Source organism: Manis pentadactyla, unplaced genomic scaffold (assembly GCF_030020395.1).
Source record: "Manis pentadactyla isolate mManPen7 unplaced genomic scaffold, mManPen7.hap1 scaffold_581, whole genome shotgun sequence".
NCBI lineage: Eukaryota > Metazoa > Chordata > Mammalia > Pholidota > Manidae > Manis > Manis pentadactyla.
Window position 1 is genome coordinate 1 of NW_026644968.1, and position 21,707 is coordinate 21,707.

Genomic DNA, 21,707 nt, shown 5'->3' on the forward strand with positions numbered 1-21,707 from the left:
GCCATGACTCTGCAGTGAAGCCCTCACAGAACCCTATGAGAAGAGCACAGCTCTCTCTCTCATCTCCTGCTTCTCTGTCAGAGCTTCCATGCTTGGGGAACCAGGTCGCCTGCACATGCCACCATGCCAGGCCCCAAGTCCCGGGAGGATAGAAGCTCCTTTACTTGGGACCTTGCCGTGTGTGCGCGTGCGTGTGCGTGTGAAGCGCGCGCGTGCGCTGCTGTGTCCTTTATGATACTCTTTGTTAAACTGGTAAACGTGTTTTCCTGAGCTGCTGAGGCACCCTAGCGACTTGGGCAGTACCTAAGGGGGAGGTCGTTGGAACTTCCAATCCTAGCCTGTATGTAGGTGGGAAGCACAAGCTAATTGCATGGGCCTGGCAACCGGGCTCTGGAGTTGGGGGTGGAGGGCAGTCTTGAGGATAGAAACCTTACCCTGGGGAATCTTGTGCTGCGTCCAGGCAGATGTCATCAGAGTTGAGAGTTCTCAGAAACCCTGCTGGTGTTGGAGAATTGCTTGGTGGTGTATGCATTGGGAACAGGTCCGGTATCCTGAAGGGAGTTCCACTGCTGTGTATGAAAAAGAACGCTGGGTCATGTGGTACCGCTATGGATATTTTTAGGAACCTCCACACTGTTTCCCATAGTAGCTGCACCAATTTACATGGTCACCAACAGTGCACGAGGGTTCCCTTTGTCCACTTCCTCATCAACGCTTGTTATTTCTTGTTTTGCTTCTTTTGTTTTTTTTTTTTTCTCTTCTTTTGGTACTAGCCATTCTGACTGGTGTGAGGTGATAGCTCGTTGTGATTTTTGCGTGTGTGTGACCGTTAATGTACAATTACATGAGCAACATGGTTACTGGACTCCCCCTCCCACTATCTTATCAAGTCCCCCCCACCCCTTACCCCATTACAGTCACTGTCCTTCGGCGTCGTAAGACGCTGTGGAATCCCTACCTGTCTTCTCTGTGTTATGCTGCCTTCCCCGGGCCCCGGCACCCCCGCCGCCCCACCCCCTACGTTATGTGTGCGAGCCGTAATGCCCCTTTTTCCCCACTTATCCCTCCCTCCCCACCCATCCTCCCCAGTCCCTTTCCCTTTGGTAACTGTTAGTCCACTCTTGGGTTCTGTGAGTCTGCTGCTGTTTTGTTCCTTCAGTTTCTGCTTTGTTCTTTTACTCCACAGATGAGTGAAGTCATCTGATGCTTGTCTTTCTCCATCCTGCTCATTTCACTGAGCATAATACCCTCTAGCTCCATCCGTGTTGTCGCAAACGGTAGGATTTCTTTTCTTCTTACGGCTGAATAATATTCCATCTTGCGTATGTACCACCTCTTCTTTATCCATCCGCCTACTGACGGACACTCACGTTGCTTCCATTTCTTGGCTATTGTGCGTAGTGCTGTGATAGACATAGGGGTGCGTGTGTCTTTTTCAAACTAGGCTCCTGCATTCTTAGGGTACATTGCTGGGAGTGGAATTCCTGGGTCAAATGGTATTTGTACTTTTCTGTTTTTTGAGGAACCTCCATACTGCTTTCCACAATGGTTGAACTGAGATGTACATGCCCACCAGCAGTGTCGCAGGGTTCCCCTTTCTCCACATCCTCGCCAACGTCTGTTGTTGTGTGTCTTCCCGATGGTGGCCGTCCTGACTGGTGTGAGGTGATATCTCATGGTGGTGGTTTTAATTTGCATTTCTCTGATGATCGTAGCGATGTGGAGCATCTTTCCGTGTGCCTGCTGGCCACCTGAATTTCTTCTTTGGAGAAGTGTCTGTTCAGATCCTCTGCCCATGTTTTAATTGGATTATTTGCTTTTTGTGTGTGGAGGTGCGTGGGCACTTCATACTTATTTTAGATGTCATCAACCCCTTATCGGATATGCCATCTTTGAATCTGTCCTCCCATGCTGTCGGATGTCTTTGTTCTACTGATGGTGCTTAAACAGAATCCTATACCCCCTGCCATCTCGTTCCAATTCTGAGTCAATTATTTTTTTTTTTTTTTTTTTTCCCCCCCTCAGAACACCAACCCGCCAAGAAAACTGGAACGAAGAGGAGAAGATGTGATACGGGAACATCGAGCCTAAACTGAGAGGTGAGATGGTGGAGACTGGTAGTAAGTATCTTTCCATGTGCTGCTTTCAAGGTTCACGGGGAAAAAAGGTTGCCACGGAGGTAAGGCCCGGGATGTGGACGTCACCTGGTATCGGTGGAGCCACCTAGCCACTAGCCATTAACGGGAAGGCTAGCGTGCGGCACTGTTATTTCCTGCGGAGTTACACGTGCGGCGTCCCCCCGTTGCAGTTCGGTCAGGCCCCGTGTGGGACTGCCCTGGCACTGGCCGGGGTGGATCTGAGAGCTGTGCCCGTTCCTGCTGGGCTGCCCCAGCATCCCTCTCAGAACAAGGCCTCCAAAGTGCTCCTGGGAGAGAGACAGAGAGAGAGAGAGAGACAGAGAGAGAGAATTATGCCCAAGAGACAGGGGCAACTTTTTGCTGGAGCTCCATGAGCATGTTTCTGATTTTTATGTTGAGATCCCTCTCACAAAGATGGATCGAGTCCAGTTACCAGGTTCCTTTGGCTTTGACGTTTCGTATTTGTAGGTGGCGCCCTGTACAGCGCCCAGAAGCTTTTCCCTCTGGAGCTGCTCAGCCCTTGGGGTGATGGCAGGCAGGGGTCACGGGGGCGGCGCTGGTGCCCGCGGGAGGGAAGAGGTCTTTCCCGCTTCCCGGCCGCAGTGCCTGTGTCCACCGCCAGGGCCAGTTTGCGGAGCACGCAGGGAGAAGCCTCTGTGCTTTGCACCCGTGGCTGCCGTAGGTGGGGCCGTCCTGTCGCTGGCCTGGCGCGATGGAGGGGGGCAGCCGGTTTGCGAGCCGGTGCTGGCGGGGGAGGAAGGTGCAGCAGGCCGCCGTGTTGTGTTATCAGTCACATCACGGTGGGGGGCTTTGGAGCTACGTAGGCAGCCAGGGTGGGTGGAGCGCCCGGAGCTCCTAAAAGTTCCCCCACCTGCTGGGCAGAGTGCACCCGGACAGTTTTGCGCACCTGTGCTTTCTCCCGAGCGGCAAGCTCTGTGCAACCCTTGCCCCTTTAGCAGCTCTCTCGCTGTTAGGAAGTCTCTCAGACTGCCCGCCTTTCTTTCATCCCACAGCAGCCGGATGTGGATCCCTGTGTTGGCGCGAGTGGCAGGAACCTCAAGTCTCTCCAAGTGCTCCGCCTGTCTTTGCTTTCCAACCCCACCGGTCCTCCAGAGCATCACGTGAGGTAGGTCCGTGCTCCCAGAGCAGATCTCCAGGGCTGGGTGTTCAGCAGCCCTAGGCCTCCACCCGCCTCCCCGTTTCCGTTTCTCTTCCTCCCTCCGGTGAGCTCGGGTGCGGGAAGGGCCTGCCGGGTCCCTCCGGATCACGGCTTTGGTACGTCACCCTTCACCTTGAGGTGACGGCCTGCCGCGGCAGCCTCCTCTCCTGCTTCTCTTCCAGGATCTGGTGTAGTTGTTGTATTTCCACACTGTATGAATGTACGCATGTATGTGGTTTTCGGAGGAGGTTTCTGCCTCCCCTCTCACACTGCCTGCCGTCTTTAATCCCACCAAGCCATCTTTAATTTTTTTTTTTTTTTCTTTTTCAGTTTCAGTTTCACTTGGATAGGGTACCTTTTCCCACCCCTTCAACTTGTAGTTTGTCTGTGTGCTTGGATCTCAAGTGAGCCTCCTGTAAGGGAGCACGTAGGCGGTCTTGAGTTTTCATCCATTCATTCAACCCTGTGTCTTTTGTTTGGAGCATTTAAAGTCTTTCCCTTTACTGTGATAATTGATAGCTGTGTCCTTATGGCACTTCTTCAACTTGATTTCTGTCTCCTTTTCGCTTGTAGTTCTTCTCTGTGCTTTCATCGTTGCTCTCCTGGTTATGAGCGATAGGTTTGTTGAGTATTATGCTTTCTTACCTGTCTGTCTTGTCTGTCTGTCTGTCTGTCTGTCTGTCTGTCTATCTGTCTATCTTATCTATCTGATCTCTCTACTCTCATCTATCTACTGTCATCTCTGTGTCTATCTATCCAAACTATCTAATCTACCACCTATCTGTCTGTTATCTGTCATCTATATGTATCTATATCAATGTGGCTATCTAACCTATATGTATCTATATCATCTATCTAGTCTGTCATCTTATCAATCTATCTACCTGTCATCTATCTATGTGTATCTATAGGTGTCTGTCTAATCTGTCCACCTGATCTATCATGTATCATCTATCTAATCTGTCTGTCTGCCTAGTCTGTCTAATCTCTCTATATGTATCTATATGGTCTATGTAACCTATCATTCTATCTCATCTGTCAGTCTGATCTAATCTATCCATCTATCTCATGTATCTGTCTCAATCTATCTATGTGTTTATTTATTTTGTCCATTTTTGTCAACGTACCGTCACTAGGCGCGCAGTCATTCCTCTGTCTCCTTCTCAGTCTTGATTCCTTGTGTTTGTTTCTGTGAGTTAGCTATGTCTTTGGGTCTTGAGAGGAGTGGCCGTGGGTTGGAACACCTGGGTAGGTGGCCCGAGTCCGCTGGGTGTAGATGGCCGGCTGGACTCTCTAACCAGTGCGGGCTGGGGCCCTCCGGGTGCTCTGCCCTGGGGCTGGCCCTGCCGGGGCGGCTGCGTGAGCTGCGGGGCAGATCCGAGGCCCCACACAGGGAGCACCCCGGCCGGCCTGCTGGGGCCGAGGCAGGTGCACGCCCAGTAGTAGGTCTGTGTGCCTGCGCGCCGATGTCACCTGGGTGGCCCTGCTTGGCCGCCCATCTCCAGAGAGCATGTGTAGTCGCAGGTTCAGTGAGCCGCCTTCTTGGGGACACGCGGGGCTGGTGTGGGCTAGTGGCCCGTGGGCTTGCTGAGGTGGCAGGCCAGCTAGCTCGCGGGGAAACTGCTCCCCTCTGTTGTCAAGGTGGAGGTGGAGTTTCAGTGCATTTAGGCATTTAGATGTGAGTGAGGTCTATCTGAAATGGAATAGTAGCATTTAGAGCTGTGTTTTCTGTTGGTGTGGAAAGGGTGCTGAGCATAAAGAGTTGGGTGGCGGTGGCAGGAATTCGAGGAATGTTGATGTCCTTGCATTTATTTATGTTCTGTTAAGGGAAGTGATTCTGAAGTAACTTTTTACTCATGTATGAAGGTGGTGCGTAAGGGTCACCCCACGTCAGTCATGGTGAGATGAAGTGAGGTGGTAGAATTAAAGCCTGTACCCCTTGGCCTTATACGTAGGAGACGCACCGTGGGTGCTCTTTGCTGCTCTCCTGTCCTGGCTTATTGCCTTAACTAACGTGATGGTTCAGAGTGGTCCCAGCGAGATTTCCAGCAAAATCTTTCTACAATTGCATAGAAACACTTGGGATATCTATATCCCCAGAGGCTAGTGGAAAAGTTTACTCTTTCTGGTCACTGTTTGCAAGTTGTTCGCTCTATCGCGCATTTCTTTGTTACTTTTAGACCGATAGGGGCAGTGATACACGCACGCGCGCGCGCGCGCACACACACACACACACACACACACACACACAGAATTAAACATGTTTAAGAACCAAAATGAAAAGAGTGGTTTTCTGTGTCACAGCAGGGATTCCCTAGCCTGCGGCGAGCTCAGAGCAGTGGCAGAGAAGAGGGAAGGGGCCTCGTTAGCCAACCCGGTCTCCCTCCTCTGGACTTGCCTCCCCCTGGGCTGTCATCCCTTAAACGCTCAGCACGCAGGCCTCGCGTGGAGCACGCACAGTCATAAAACGCGGCTACTTCCACATCCCGGTCACTGGGGCGTGGGGCATGTTACATTGTTCGGTGTGGCTCAAAGCGTTATCACTCGTGTATGTGAGTTCTTCCTCTGTAGCAGAGTGAAAGAGTAAAGACAGCCAGAGGCATATTAGCAAGAACAGGGTTTAGTGGGAAAATACAATACACCCACACAGATCTGGGAAAGACTTTCTTTAATGGATAGCAGGGAGGATAGGAAGCGCCAACAAAAGGACATGGGCCTTGTACGGGGCTGGGGGAGACCGGTAGACGGCCGCAAGGGTGGCGGCGTGTCCAGCGCGTCACCGTCGTCGGGGGTAGGGCTGAGCCCGGCGGTTGTGCCACGTGTGGCATCGGGCCGGTGGGGACCGGAAGATGGCCCGCAGGGGCGCAGTGGTGCGCATAGGCGCGCCGGCCGTGTCAGAGTCGGGCCCCGGGCCGGCGGCCCACGGCGGCGGCGTGGTGTCCATGGGCTGGCCGGCCGTGTCAGAGTCCGGCCCCAGGGCGGCGGCGGCCCACGGCGGCGGCGTGGTGTCCATGGGCTGGCCGGCCGTGTCAGAGTCCGGCCCCAGGGCGGCGGCGGCCCACGGCGGCGGCGTGGTGTCCATGGGCTCGCCGGCCGTGTCAGAGTCCGGCCCCAGGGCGGCGGCGGCCCACGGCGGCGGCGTGGTGTCCATGGGCTCGCCGGCCGTGTCAGAGTCCGGCCCCAGGGCGGCGGCGGCCCACGGCGGCGGCGTGGTGTCCATGGGCTCGCCGGCCGAGTCAGAGTCCGGCCCCAGGGCGGCGGCGGCCCACGGCGGCGGCGTGGTGTCCATGGGCTCGCCGGCCGAGTCAGAGTCCCGCCCCAGGGCGGCGGCGGCCCACGGCGGCGGCGTGGTGTCCATGGGCTCGCCGGCCGTGTCAGAGTCCGGCCCCAGGGCGGCGGCGGCCCACGGCGGCGGCGTGGTGTCCATGGGCTCGCCGGCCGTGTCAGAGTCCGGCCCCAGGGCGGCGGCGGCCCACGGCGGCGGCGTGGTGTCCATGGGCTCGCCGGCCGTGTCAGAGTCCGGCCCCAGGGCGGCGGCGGCCCACGGCGGCGGCGTGGTGTCCATGGGCTCGCCGGCCGTGTCAGAGTCCGGCCCCAGGGCGGCGGCGGCCCACGGCGGCGGCGTGGTGTCCATGGGCTCGCCGGCCGTGTCAGAGTCCGGCCCCAGGGCGGCGGCGGCCCACGGCGGCGGCGTGGTGTCCATGGGCTCGCCGGCCGTGTCAGAGTCCGGCCCCAGGGCGGCGGTGGCCCACGGGGGCGGCATGGTGTTCAGAGGCTCGCCCTCCGCGTCAGAGTCCGGCCCCAGCGGTGTGGTGTCCATAGGTCCTTCGTTTGAGACAGGCATGAGAATAGGGTACGAAGCTAGGGAGAGCTTCCAACTCCTCCTCAGACCTCCTCAGCGCGCACGGAGCTGCCCAGCTAGGGCAGCCTCTGATAGGTCAGCCAGGGGACGCATCACAGAGCAGCCGCCCGGGCAACCGTGATGTCACCCAGGGGGGAGGGGAGCCCCCACTGCCGTGAGCACACCAGCCCCACCCAGAGGAGACCCTGGCCCAGTGTCACAGGGCGTGGGCCCCACGCCAGCCCCAGTAGTGTCCCCAGCCCTCCCGCCCCCCCCCCCCCGGGACTGCCGGCCGAGGGCCGTGCAGGTGTCAGGGCCAGCCAGACCACCACGCAGACCATTCAGGGCCGCAGTGCTCACGTCTGTCAGAGCTACGCCCGCCCGGGTGTCGCCTCTGCACGCGCTTGGGACCCGGGGCGCGGCGGCCAATGCTGTGCCCCCGCGGTCCCTGAGGCCGGGGCTGCCGGGGCGCCGCCCGCCCTCGCCCTGGGCCTTCCCATCTTCTCTGGGAGGCCTGGAGCCAGACATGCTTCCTCCGCCATGGCCAGCCAGGCGGGTGACAGATTCCGAGGAGGGGACCGTCCGCGTGACTTCCCTTTCTAGCTAGCGGGCAGGTTCTTTCTTCGCTTCCCGGAAAGCGTAGGTCAGGGACCACCAGGTTTCAGCATAGCAACATTCCACGTTCTCACTGAGCCTGGCGGCCCAGATTTTTCTCTTTGGTCTCGTTTTGGGGCCTGTGTCTGGTATACGAGTAACACAACACAGTAAACTGGGAAACACTTTTTATTTTCTTACTGTCATTTTCTTATGTTTATTCATTTTGTTATCCTTAATCTACAGTTACATGAAGAACATTATGTTTCCTCGACTCCCCCCTTCACCAAGTCCCCCCCCACAAACCCCGTGACAGTCACTGTCCATCAGTGTAGTAGGATGCTGTAGAATCACTACTTGTCTGCTCTGTGTCGCACAGTCCTCCCTGTGCGCGCCCCCCTCCAACCCCGCCCCACATTATACATGCTAATAATCGTATGGCCCCCTTTCTTTTTCCCCACCGTTATCCCTCCCTTCCCACCCATCCTCCCCAGTCCCTTTCCCTTTGTGAGCTGTTAGTCCATTCTTGGGTTCTGTGATTCTGCTGCTGTTTTGTTCCTTCAGTTTCTCTTTGTTCTTATACTCCACATATGAGTGAAATCACTTGGTACTTGTCTTTCTCCGCCTGGCTTATTTCACTGAGCATAGTCATAATACCCTCTAGCTCCATCCGTGTTGTTGCCAACGGTAGGATTTGTTTTCTTCTTATGGCTGAGTGATACTCCATTGTGTATAGTATGTACCACGTCTTCTTTACCCATTCATCTGCTGCTGATGGACACTTAGGTTGCTTCCATTTCTCGGCCCTTGTAAATAGCGCTGCGATAAGCATAGGGGTGCATCTGTCTTTTTCAAACTGGGCTGCTGCACTCTTAGGGTAAATTCCTAGAAGTGGAATTCCCGGGTCAAGTGGTATTTCTATTTTGAGCTTCCTGAGGAACCTCCATACTGCTTTCCACAATGGTTGAGCTGAGATGTCCATTCCCACCAGCAGTGTCGGAGGGTTCCCCTTTCTCCACATCCTCGCCACCGTCTGTTGTTGTGTGTCTTCCCCATGGTGGCCATCCTGACTGGTGTGAGGTGATACCTCATGGTGGTTTTAATTTGCATTTCTCTGAGGATTGGCGGTGTGGAGGATCTTTTCATGTGCCTGTTGGCCACCTCGATTTCTTCTTTGGAGAAGTGTCTGTTCAGATCCTCTGCCTATTTTTTAATGGGATTATTTGCTTTTCTTGTTTGTTGAGGTGCGTGAGCTCCTCTTTATGTATTTTGGATGTCAACCCTTTATCGGATCTGTCATTGATGAATATATTCTCGCATATACTTTAGGGTACCTTTTTGTTCTATTGAGGGTGTCCTTTGCTGTACAGAAGCTCTTCAGCTTGATGTAGTCCCACCAGTTCATTTCTGCTCTTGTTTCCCTTGCCCGGGGAGGTTATGTTCTTGAAGAAGTCGCTCATGTTTATGTCCAGGAGATTTGTGCCTATATGTTCTTTCCTGAGAGTTTTATGGTTTCATGACTCACATTCAGGTCTTGGATCCATTTCGAATTTACTCTTCTGTATGGGGTTAGACAGTGATCCAGTTTCATTCTCTTACGTGTAGCTGTCCAGTTTTGCCAGCACCGTCTGTTGAAGAGAGTGTCATTTCCCCATTGTATGTCCCTGGCTCCCTCATCATATATTAATTGACCACATATGTTTGGGTTAATGTCTGGAGTCTCTTATTCTGTTCCACCCGTCTGTGGCTCTGTTCTAGTGCCAGGAGCAAACTGTCTTGATCAAGACTGTGGCTTTGTAGTAGAGCTTGATGTTGGGGAGCGAGATACCGCACCCACCCACACACACACACACCACACACACACACACAGACCACACACACACACACACACACCACAGACACACACACACCACACACACACACCACACACACACACACACACACACACACACACACACACACACACACAGAGAGAGACATGCTTTCTTCTTCCTTCTCAGGATTGCTTTGGCTATTCGGGATCTTTGGCGTTTCCATATGAATTTTTGAACTATTTGTTCCAGTACGTGGAAGAATGCTGTTGGTGATTTGATAGGGACTGCATCCGATCTGTGGATTGCTTTGGGCAGGATGGCCATTCTGACGATATTAATTCTTCCTAGCCAAGAGCGTGGGATGAGTTTCCATTTGTTAGCGTCCTCTTTAATTTCTCTTAAGAGTGTCTTATAGTTTTCAGGGTATAGGTCTTTCGCTTCCTTGGTTAGGTTTATTCCTAGGTATTTTATTCTTTTTGATGCAGTTGTGAATGGAATTGTTTTCCTGATTTCCCTCTCCTTTGGTTCATTGTTAGTGTACAGGAAAGCCGCAGATTTCTGTGTGTTGGTTTTGTGTCCCGCAGCTCTGCTGTATTCCGGTTATCAGTTCTAGCAGTTTTGGAGTGGAGTCTTCAGGGTTTCCTTACGTACAGTATCGTGTCATCTGCAGATGGTGACCGCCTAGCTGCTTCTTTACCAGTCTGGATTCCTTGTATTTCTTTGTCTGGTCTAATTGCCGTGGCTGGGATCCCCGGGACTGTGTTGAATAGCGGTGGGGAGAGTGGGCACCCCTGTCTCGTTCCCCGTCTCAGAGGAACGGCTTTCAGCCTCTCGCTGTTGAGTATGACGTTGGCTGTGGGTTTGTCATATACGGCCTTTATTAGGTTGAGGTGCTCGCCCTGTATACCCATTTGGCTGAGAGTTTTTATCGTGAATGGATGTTGCATTTTGTCGGATGCTTTTTCAGCATCTGTGGAGATGATCATGTGGTTTTTGTCTTTCTTTCTGTTTATGTGGTGGATGGTGTGGATGGATTTTCGAATGCTGTCACCATCCTTGCATCCCTGGGATGATTCCCACTTGATCAGGGTGTTTGATCCCCTTGATGTATTTTTGAATTTGGTTTGCTAATATTTTGTTCATTTCCTAGGTATTCTTGCTCCTCATCCGCAGTTCCTGAAAATCCTTCTGAGCCACGACTGTCCAATGGGTGTCTTGTTAGGTTAATGCAGAGGCTTTGGGGCCCTAGCCCAGGGTAGAGGCTGGTCGCCAGGGGCACCAGGCTTGTGGTTAGCGGGTGGGAACTTGCAGCCCCCAGCCCCCAGGGAAGGAAGAGGAAAGGGATGAGGGCTGGAGGTTGAATCAGCAATGGCCAGCGATTTAGTCAGCCATGACTCTGCAGTGAAGCCCTCACAGAACCCTATGAGAAGAGCACAGCTCTCTCTCTCATCTCCTGCTTCTCTGTCAGAGCTTCCATGCTTGGGGAACCAGGTCGCCTGCACATGCCACCATGCCAGGCCCCAAGTCCCGGGAGGATAGAAGCTCCTTTACTTGGGACCTTGCCGTGTGTGCGCGTGCGTGTGCGTGTGAAGCGCGCGCGTGCGCTGCTGTGTCCTTTATGATACTCTTTGTTAAACTGGTAAACGTGTTTTCCTGAGCTGCTGAGGCACCCTAGCGACTTGGGCAGTACCTAAGGGGGAGGTCGTTGGAACTTCCAATCCTAGCCTGTATGTAGGTGGGAAGCACAAGCTAATTGCATGGGCCTGGCAACCGGGCTCTGGAGTTGGGGGTGGAGGGCAGTCTTGAGGATAGAAACCTTACCCTGGGGAATCTTGTGCTGCGTCCAGGCAGATGTCATCAGAGTTGAGAGTTCTCAGAAACCCTGCTGGTGTTGGAGAATTGCTTGGTGGTGTATGCATTGGGAACAGGTCCGGTATCCTGAAGGGAGTTCCACTGCTGTGTATGAAAAAGAACGCTGGGTCATGTGGTACCGCTATGGATATTTTTAGGAACCTCCACACTGTTTCCCATAGTAGCTGCACCAATTTACATGGTCACCAACAGTGCACGAGGGTTCCCTTTGTCCACTTCCTCATCAACGCTTGTTATTTCTTGTTTTGCTTCTTTTGTTTTTTTTTTTTTCTCTTCTTTTGGTACTAGCCATTCTGACTGGTGTGAGGTGATAGCTCGTTGTGATTTTTGCGTGTGTGTGACCGTTAATGTACAATTACATGAGCAACATGGTTACTGGACTCCCCCTCCCACTATCTTATCAAGTCCCCCCCACCCCTTACCCCATTACAGTCACTGTCCTTCGGCGTCGTAAGACGCTGTGGAATCCCTACCTGTCTTCTCTGTGTTATGCTGCCTTCCCCGGGCCCCGGCACCCCCGCCGCCCCACCCCCTACGTTATGTGTGCGAGCCGTAATGCCCCTTTTTCCCCACTTATCCCTCCCTCCCCACCCATCCTCCCCAGTCCCTTTCCCTTTGGTAACTGTTAGTCCACTCTTGGGTTCTGTGAGTCTGCTGCTGTTTTGTTCCTTCAGTTTCTGCTTTGTTCTTTTACTCCACAGATGAGTGAAGTCATCTGATGCTTGTCTTTCTCCATCCTGCTCATTTCACTGAGCATAATACCCTCTAGCTCCATCCGTGTTGTCGCAAACGGTAGGATTTCTTTTCTTCTTACGGCTGAATAATATTCCATCTTGCGTATGTACCACCTCTTCTTTATCCATCCGCCTACTGACGGACACTCACGTTGCTTCCATTTCTTGGCTATTGTGCGTAGTGCTGTGATAGACATAGGGGTGCGTGTGTCTTTTTCAAACTAGGCTCCTGCATTCTTAGGGTACATTGCTGGGAGTGGAATTCCTGGGTCAAATGGTATTTGTACTTTTCTGTTTTTTGAGGAACCTCCATACTGCTTTCCACAATGGTTGAACTGAGATGTACATGCCCACCAGCAGTGTCGCAGGGTTCCCCTTTCTCCACATCCTCGCCAACGTCTGTTGTTGTGTGTCTTCCCGATGGTGGCCGTCCTGACTGGTGTGAGGTGATATCTCATGGTGGTGGTTTTAATTTGCATTTCTCTGATGATCGTAGCGATGTGGAGCATCTTTCCGTGTGCCTGCTGGCCACCTGAATTTCTTCTTTGGAGAAGTGTCTGTTCAGATCCTCTGCCCATGTTTTAATTGGATTATTTGCTTTTTGTGTGTGGAGGTGCGTGGGCACTTCATACTTATTTTAGATGTCATCAACCCCTTATCGGATATGCCATCTTTGAATCTGTCCTCCCATGCTGTCGGATGTCTTTGTTCTACTGATGGTGCTTAAACAGAATCCTATACCCCCTGCCATCTCGTTCCAATTCTGAGTCAATTATTTTTTTTTTTTTTTTTTTTCCCCCCCTCAGAACACCAACCCGCCAAGAAAACTGGAACGAAGAGGAGAAGATGTGATACGGGAACATCGAGCCTAAACTGAGAGGTGAGATGGTGGAGACTGGTAGTAAGTATCTTTCCATGTGCTGCTTTCAAGGTTCACGGGGAAAAAAGGTTGCCACGGAGGTAAGGCCCGGGATGTGGACGTCACCTGGTATCGGTGGAGCCACCTAGCCACTAGCCATTAACGGGAAGGCTAGCGTGCGGCACTGTTATTTCCTGCGGAGTTACATGTGCGGCGTCCCCCCGTTGCAGTTCGGTCAGGCCCCGTGTGGGACTGCCCTGGCACTGGCCGGGGTGGATCTGAGAGCTGTGCCCGTTCCTGCTGGGCTGCCCCAGCATCCCTCTCAGAACAAGGCCTCCAAAGTGCTCCTGGGAGAGAGACAGAGAGAGAGAGAGAGACAGAGAGAGAGAATTATGCCCAAGAGACAGGGGCAACTTTTTGCTGGAGCTCCATGAGCATGTTTCTGATTTTTATGTTGAGATCCCTCTCACAAAGATGGATCGAGTCCAGTTACCAGGTTCCTTTGGCTTTGACGTTTCGTATTTGTAGGTGGCGCCCTGTACAGCGCCCAGAAGCTTTTCCCTCTGGAGCTGCTCAGCCCTTGGGGTGATGGCAGGCAGGGGTCACGGGGGCGGCGCTGGTGCCCGCGGGAGGGAAGAGGTCTTTCCCGCTTCCCGGCCGCAGTGCCTGTGTCCACCGCCAGGGCCAGTTTGCGGAGCACGCAGGGAGAAGCCTCTGTGCTTTGCACCCGTGGCTGCCGTAGGTGGGGCCGTCCTGTCGCTGGCCTGGCGCGATGGAGGGGGGCAGCCGGTTTGCGAGCCGGTGCTGGCGGGGGAGGAAGGTGCAGCAGGCCGCCGTGTTGTGTTATCAGTCACATCACGGTGGGGGGCTTTGGAGCTACGTAGGCAGCCAGGGTGGGTGGAGCGCCCGGAGCTCCTAAAAGTTCCCCCACCTGCTGGGCAGAGTGCACCCGGACAGTTTTGCGCACCTGTGCTTTCTCCCGAGCGGCAAGCTCTGTGCAACCCTTGCCCCTTTAGCAGCTCTCTCGCTGTTAGGAAGTCTCTCAGACTGCCCGCCTTTCTTTCATCCCACAGCAGCCGGATGTGGATCCCTGTGTTGGCGCGAGTGGCAGGAACCTCAAGTCTCTCCAAGTGCTCCGCCTGTCTTTGCTTTCCAACCCCACCGGTCCTCCAGAGCATCACGTGAGGTAGGTCCGTGCTCCCAGAGCAGATCTCCAGGGCTGGGTGTTCAGCAGCCCTAGGCCTCCACCCGCCTCCCCGTTTCCGTTTCTCTTCCTCCCTCCGGTGAGCTCGGGTGCGGGAAGGGCCTGCCGGGTCCCTCCGGATCACGGCTTTGGTACGTCACCCTTCACCTTGAGGTGACGGCCTGCCGCGGCAGCCTCCTCTCCTGCTTCTCTTCCAGGATCTGGTGTAGTTGTTGTATTTCCACACTGTATGAATGTACGCATGTATGTGGTTTTCGGAGGAGGTTTCTGCCTCCCCTCTCACACTGCCTGCCGTCTTTAATCCCACCAAGCCATCTTTAATTTTTTTTTTTTTTTCTTTTTCAGTTTCAGTTTCACTTGGATAGGGTACCTTTTCCCACCCCTTCAACTTGTAGTTTGTCTGTGTGCTTGGATCTCAAGTGAGCCTCCTGTAAGGGAGCACGTAGGCGGTCTTGAGTTTTCATCCATTCATTCAACCCTGTGTCTTTTGTTTGGAGCATTTAAAGTCTTTCCCTTTACTGTGATAATTGATAGCTGTGTCCTTATGGCACTTCTTCAACTTGATTTCTGTCTCCTTTTCGCTTGTAGTTCTTCTCTGTGCTTTCATCGTTGCTCTCCTGGTTATGAGCGATAGGTTTGTTGAGTATTATGCTTTCTTACCTGTCTGTCTTGTCTGTCTGTCTGTCTGTCTGTCTGTCTGTCTATCTGTCTATCTTATCTATCTGATCTCTCTACTCTCATCTATCTACTGTCATCTCTGTGTCTATCTATCCAAACTATCTAATCTACCACCTATCTGTCTGTTATCTGTCATCTATATGTATCTATATCAATGTGGCTATCTAACCTATATGTATCTATATCATCTATCTAGTCTGTCATCTTATCAATCTATCTACCTGTCATCTATCTATGTGTATCTATAGGTGTCTGTCTAATCTGTCCACCTGATCTATCATGTATCATCTATCTAATCTGTCTGTCTGCCTAGTCTGTCTAATCTCTCTATATGTATCTATATGGTCTATGTAACCTATCATTCTATCTCATCTGTCAGTCTGATCTAATCTATCCATCTATCTCATGTATCTGTCTCAATCTATCTATGTGTTTATTTATTTTGTCCATTTTTGTCAACGTACCGTCACTAGGCGCGCAGTCATTCCTCTGTCTCCTTCTCAGTCTTGATTCCTTGTGTTTGTTTCTGTGAGTTAGCTATGTCTTTGGGTCTTGAGAGGAGTGGCCATGGGTTGGAACACCTGGGTAGGTGGCCCGAGTCCGCTGGGTGTAGATGGCCGGCTGGACTCTCTAACCAGTGCGGGCTGGGGCCCTCCGGGTGCTCTGCCCTGGGGCTGGCCCTGCCGGGGCGGCTGCGTGAGCTGCGGGGCAGATCCGAGGCCCCACACAGGGAGCACCCCGGCCGGCCTGCTGGGGCCGAGGCAGGTGCACGCCCAGTAGTAGGTCTGTGTGCCTGCGCGCCGATGTCACCTGGGTGGCCCTGCTTGGCCGCCCATCTCCAGAGAGCATGTGTAGTCGCAGGTTCAGTGAGCCGCCTTCTTGGGGACACGCGGGGCTGGTGTGGGCTAGTGGCCCGTGGGCTTGCTGAGGTGGCAGGCCAGCTAGCTCGCGGGGAAACTGCTCCCCTCTGTTGTCAAGGTGGAGGTGGAGTTTCAGTGCATTTAGGCATTTAGATGTGAGTGAGGTCTATCTGAAATGGAATAGTAGCATTTAGAGCTGTGTTTTCTGTTGGTGTGGAAAGGGTGCTGAGCATAAAGAGTTGGGTGGCGGTGGCAGGAATTCGAGGAATGTTGATGTCCTTGCATTTATTTATGTTCTGTTAAGGGAAGTGATTCTGAAGTAACTTTTTACTCATGTATGAAGGTGGTGCGTAAGGGTCACCCCACGTCAGTCATGGTGAGATGAAGTGAGGTGGTAGAATTAAAGCCTGTACCCCTTGGCCTTATACGTAGGAGACGCACCGTGGGTGCTCTTTGCTGCTCTCCTGTCCTGGCTTATTGCCTTAACTAACGTGATGGTTCAGAGTGGTCCCAGCGAGATTTCCAGCAAAATCTTTCTACAATTGCATAGAAACACTTGGGATATCTATATCCCCAGAGGCTAGTGGAAAAGTTTACTCTTTCTGGTCACTGTTTGCAAGTTGTTCGCTCTATCGCGCATTTCTTTGTTACTTTTAGACCGATAGGGGCAGTGATACACGCACGCGCGCGCGCGCGCACACACACACACACACACACACACACACACACAGAATTAAACATGTTTAAGAACCAAAATGAAAAGAGTGGTTTTCTGTGTCACAGCAGGGATTCCCTAGCCTGCGGCGAGCTCAGAGCAGTGGCAGAGAAGAGGGAAGGGGCCTCGTTAGCCAACCCGGTCTCCCTCCTCTGGACTTGCCTCCCCCTGGGCTGTCATCCCTTAAACGCTCAGCACGCAGGCCTCGCGTGGAGCACGCACAGTCATAAAACGCGGCTACTTCCACATCCCGGTCACTGGGGCGTGGGGCATGTTACATTGTTCGGTGTGGCTCAAAGCGTTATCACTCGTGTATGTGAGTTCTTCCTCTGTAGCAGAGTGAAAGAGTAAAGACAGCCAGAGGCATATTAGCAAGAACAGGGTTTAGTGGGAAAATACAATACACCCACACAGATCTGGGAAAGACTTTCTTTAATGGATAGCAGGGAGGATAGGAAGCGCCAACAAAAGGACATGGGCCTTGTACGGGGCTGGGGGAGACCGGTAGACGGCCGCAAGGGTGGCGGCGTGTCCAGCGCGTCACCGTCGTCGGGGGTAGGGCTGAGCCCGGCGGTTGTGCCACGTGTGGCATCGGGCCGGTGGGGACCGGAAGATGGCCCGCAGGGGCGCAGTGGTGCGCATAGGCGCGCCGGCCGTGTCAGAGTCGGGCCCCGGGCCGGCGGCCCACGGCGGCGGCGTGGTGTCCATGGGCTGGCCGGCCGTGTCAGAGTCCGGCCCCAGGGCGGCGGCGGCCCACGGCGGCGGCGTGGTGTCCATGGGCTGGCCGGCCGTGTCAGAGTCCGGCCCCAGGGCGGCGGCGGCCCACGGCGGCGGCGTGGTGTCCATGGGCTCGCCGGCCGTGTCAGAGTCCGGCCCCAGGGCGGCGGCGGCCCACGGCGGCGGCGTGGTGTCCATGGGCTCGCCGGCCGTGTCAGAGTCCGGCCCCAGGGCGGCGGCGGCCCACGGCGGCGGCGTGGTGTCCATGGGCTCGCCGGCCGTGTCAGAGTCCGGCCCCAGGGCGGCGGCGGCCCACGGCGGCGGCGTGGTGTCCATGGGCTCGCCGGCCGAGTCAGAGTCCGGCCCCAGGGCGGCGGCGGCCCACGGCGGCGGCGTGGTGTCCATGGGCTCGCCGGCCGAGTCAGAGTCCCGCCCCAGGGCGGCGGCGGCCCACGGCGGCGGCGTGGTGTCCATGGGCTCGCCGGCCGTGTCAGAGTCCGGCCCCAGGGCGGCGGCGGCCCACGGCGGCGGCGTGGTGTCCATGGGCTCGCCGGCCGTGTCAGAGTCCGGCCCCAGGGCGGCGGCGGCCCACGGCGGCGGCGTGGTGTCCATGGGCTCGCCGGCCGTGTCAGAGTCCGGCCCCAGGGCGGCGGCTGCCCACGGCGGCGGCGTGGTGTCCATGGGCTCGCCGGCCGTGTCAGAGTCCGGCCCCAGGGCGGCGGTGGCCCACGGGGGCGGCATGGTGTTCAGAGGCTCGCCCTCCGCGTCAGAGTCCGGCCCCAGCGGTGTGGTGTCCATAGGTCCTTCGTTTGAGACAGGCATGAGAATAGGGTACGAAGCTAGGGAGAGCTTCCAACTCCTCCTCAGACCTCCTCAGCGCGCACGGAGCTGCCCAGCTAGGGCAGCCTCTGATAGGTCAGCCAGGGGACGCATCACAGAGCAGCCGCCCGGGCAACCGTGATGTCACCCAGGGGGGAGGGGAGCCCCCACTGCCGTGAGCACACCAGCCCCACCCAGAGGAGACCCTGGCCCAGTGTCACAGGGCGTGGGCCCCACGCCAGCCCCAGTAGTGTCCCCAGCCCTCCCGCCCCCCCCCCCCGGGACTGCCGGCCGAGGGCCGTGCAGGTGTCAGGGCCAGCCAGACCACCACGCAGACCATTCAGGGCCGCAGTGCTCACGTCTGTCAGAGCTACGCCCGCCCGGGTGTCGCCTCTGCACGCGCTTGGGACCCGGGGCGCGGCGGCCAATGCCGTGCCCCCGCGGTCCCTGAGGCCGGGGCTGCCGGGGCGCCGCCCGCCCTCGCCCTGGGCCTTCCCATCTTCTCTGGGAGGCCTGGAGCCAGACATGCTTCCTCCGCCATGGCCAGCCAGGCGGGTGACAGATTCCGAGGAGGGGACCGTCCGCGTGACTTCCCTTTCTAGCTAGCGGGCAGGTTCTTTCTTCGCTTCCCGGAAAGCGTAGGTCAGGGACCACCAGGTTTCAGCATAGCAACATTCCACGTTCTCACTGAGCCTGGCGGCCCAGATTTTTCTCTTTGGTCTCGTTTTGGGGCCTGTGTCTGGTATACGAGTAACACAACACAGTAAACTGGGAAACACTTTTTATTTTCTTACTGTCATTTTCTTATGTTTATTCATTTTGTTATCCTTAATCTACAGTTACATGAAGAACATTATGTTTCCTCGACTCCCCCCTTCACCAAGTCCCCCCCCACAAACCCCGTGACAGTCACTGTCCATCAGTGTAGTAGGATGCTGTAGAATCACTACTTGTCTGCTCTGTGTCGCACAGTCCTCCCTGTGCGCGCCCCCCTCCAACCCCGCCCCACATTATACATGCTAATAATCGTATGGCCCCCTTTCTTTTTCCCCACCGTTATCCCTCCCTTCCCACCCATCCTCCCCAGTCCCTTTCCCTTTGTGAGCTGTTAGTCCATTCTTGGGTTCTGTGATTCTGCTGCTGTTTTGTTCCTTCAGTTTCTCTTTGTTCTTATACTCCACATATGAGTGAAATCACTTGGTACTTGTCTTTCTCCGCCTGGCTTATTTCACTGAGCATAGTCATAATACCCTCTAGCTCCATCCGTGTTGTTGCCAACGGTAGGATTTGTTTTCTTCTTATGGCTGAGTGATACTCCATTGTGTATAGTATGTACCACGTCTTCTTTACCCATTCATCTGCTGCTGATGGACACTTAGGTTGCTTCCATTTCTCGGCCCTTGTAAATAGCGCTGCGATAAGCATAGGGGTGCATCTGTCTTTTTCAAACTGGGCTGCTGCACTCTTAGGGTAAATTCCTAGAAGTGGAATTCCCGGGTCAAGTGGTATTTCTATTTTGAGCTTCCTGAGGAACCTCCATACTGCTTTCCACAATGGTTGAGCTGAGATGTCCATTCCCACCAGCAGTGTCGGAGGGTTCCCCTTTCTCCACATCCTCGCCACCGTCTGTTGTTGTGTGTCTTCCCCATGGTGGCCATCCTGACTGGTGTGAGGTGATACCTCATGGTGGTTTTAATTTGCATTTCTCTGAGGATTGGCGGTGTGGAGGATCTTTTCATGTGCCTGTTGGCCACCTCGATTTCTTCTTTGGAGAAGTGTCTGTTCAGATCCTCTGCCTATTTTTTAATGGGATTATTTGCTTTTCTTGTTTGTTGAGGTGCGTGAGCTCCTCTTTATGTATTTTGGATGTCAACCCTTTATCGGATCTGTCATTGATGAATATATTCTCGCATATACTTTAGGGTACCTTTTTGTTCTATTGAGGGTGTCCTTTGCTGTACAGAAGCTCTTCAGCTTGATGTAGTCCCACCAGTTCATTTCTGCTCTTGTTTCCCTTGCCCGGGGAGGTTATGTTCTTGAAGAAGTCGCTCATGTTTATGTCCAGGAGATTTGTGCCTATATGTTCTTTCCTGAGAGTTTTATGGTTTCATGACTCACATTCAGGTCTTGGATCCATTTCGAATTTACTCTTCTGTATGGGGTTAGACAGTGATCCAGTTTCATTCTCTTACGTGTAGCTGTCCAGTTTTGCCAGCACCGTCTGTTGAAGAGAGTGTCATTTCCCCATTGTATGTCCCTGGCTCCCTCATCATATATTAATTGACCACATATGTTTGGGTTAATGTCTGGAGTCTCTTATTCTGTTCCACCCGTCTGTGGCTCTGTTCTAGTGCCAGGAGCAAACTGTCTTGATCAAGACTGTGGCTTTGTAGTAGAGCTTGATGTTGGGGAGCGAGATACCGCACCCACCCACACACACACACACCACACACACACACACAGACCACACACACACACACACACACCACAGACACACACACACCACACACACACACCACACACACACACACACACACACACACACACACACACACACACACAGAGAGAGACATGCTTTCTTCTTCCTTCTCAGGATTGCTTTGGCTATTCGGGATCTTTGGCGTTTCCATATGAATTTTTGAACTATTTGTTCCAGTACGTGGAAGAATGCTGTTGGTGATTTGATAGGGACTGCATCCGATCTGTGGATTGCTTTGGGCAGGATGGCCATTCTGACGATATTAATTCTTCCTAGCCAAGAGCGTGGGATGAGTTTCCATTTGTTAGCGTCCTCTTTAATTTCTCTTAAGAGTGTCTTATAGTTTTCAGGGTATAGGTCTTTCGCTTCCTTGGTTAGGTTTATTCCTAGGTATTTTATTCTTTTTGATGCAGTTGTGAATGGAATTGTTTTCCTGATTTCCCTCTCCTTTGGTTCATTGTTAGTGTACAGGAAAGCCGCAGATTTCTGTGTGTTGGTTTTGTGTCCCGCAGCTCTGCTGTATTCCGGTTATCAGTTCTAGCAGTTTTGGAGTGGAGTCTTCAGGGTTTCCTTACGTACAGTATCGTGTCATCTGCAGATGGTGACCGCCTAGCTGCTTCTTTACCAGTCTGGATTCCTTGTATTTCTTTGTCTGGTCTAATTGCCGTGGCTGGGATCCCCGGGACTGTGTTGAATAGCGGTGGGGAGAGTGGGCACCCCTGTCTCGTTCCCCGTCTCAGAGGAACGGCTTTCAGCCTCTCGCTGTTGAGTATGACGTTGGCTGTGGGTTTGTCATATACGGCCTTTATTAGGTTGAGGTGCTCGCCCTGTATACCCATTTGGCTGAGAGTTTTTATCGTGAATGGATGTTGCATTTTGTCGGATGCTTTTTCAGCATCTGTGGAGATGATCATGTGGTTTTTGTCTTTCTTTCTGTTTATGTGGTGGATGGTGTGGATGGATTTTCGAATGCTGTCACCATCCTTGCATCCCTGGGATGATTCCCACTTGATCAGGGTGTTTGATCCCCTTGATGTATTTTTGAATTTGGTTTGCTAATATTTTGTTCATTTCCTAGGTATTCTTGCTCCTCATCCGCAGTTCCTGAAAATCCTTCTGAGCCACGACTGTCCAATGGGTGTCTTGTTAGGTTAATGCAGAGGCTTTGGGGCCCTAGCCCAGGGTAGAGGCTGGTCGCCAGGGGCACCAGGCTTGTGGTTAGCG

At 53.9% G+C, this 21,707-nt stretch overlaps 1 long non-coding RNA gene across 1 annotated transcript in view; it reads left to right on the plus strand.

Moving 5' to 3' along the window:
- Nucleotides 1-2,023: 2,023 nt before the first annotated feature.
- The window catches only part of LOC130682459 (uncharacterized), a 44,568-nt gene continuing 24,884 nt past the window's right edge, over nucleotides 2,024-21,707 (plus strand). The window contains exons 1-4 of the long non-coding RNA XR_008995652.1: nucleotides 2,024-2,099; nucleotides 3,152-3,264; nucleotides 12,959-13,032; nucleotides 14,085-14,197. This is a non-coding gene — a long non-coding RNA (uncharacterized LOC130682459). The remainder of the gene's footprint in view (nucleotides 2,100-3,151; nucleotides 3,265-12,958; nucleotides 13,033-14,084; nucleotides 14,198-21,707) is intronic.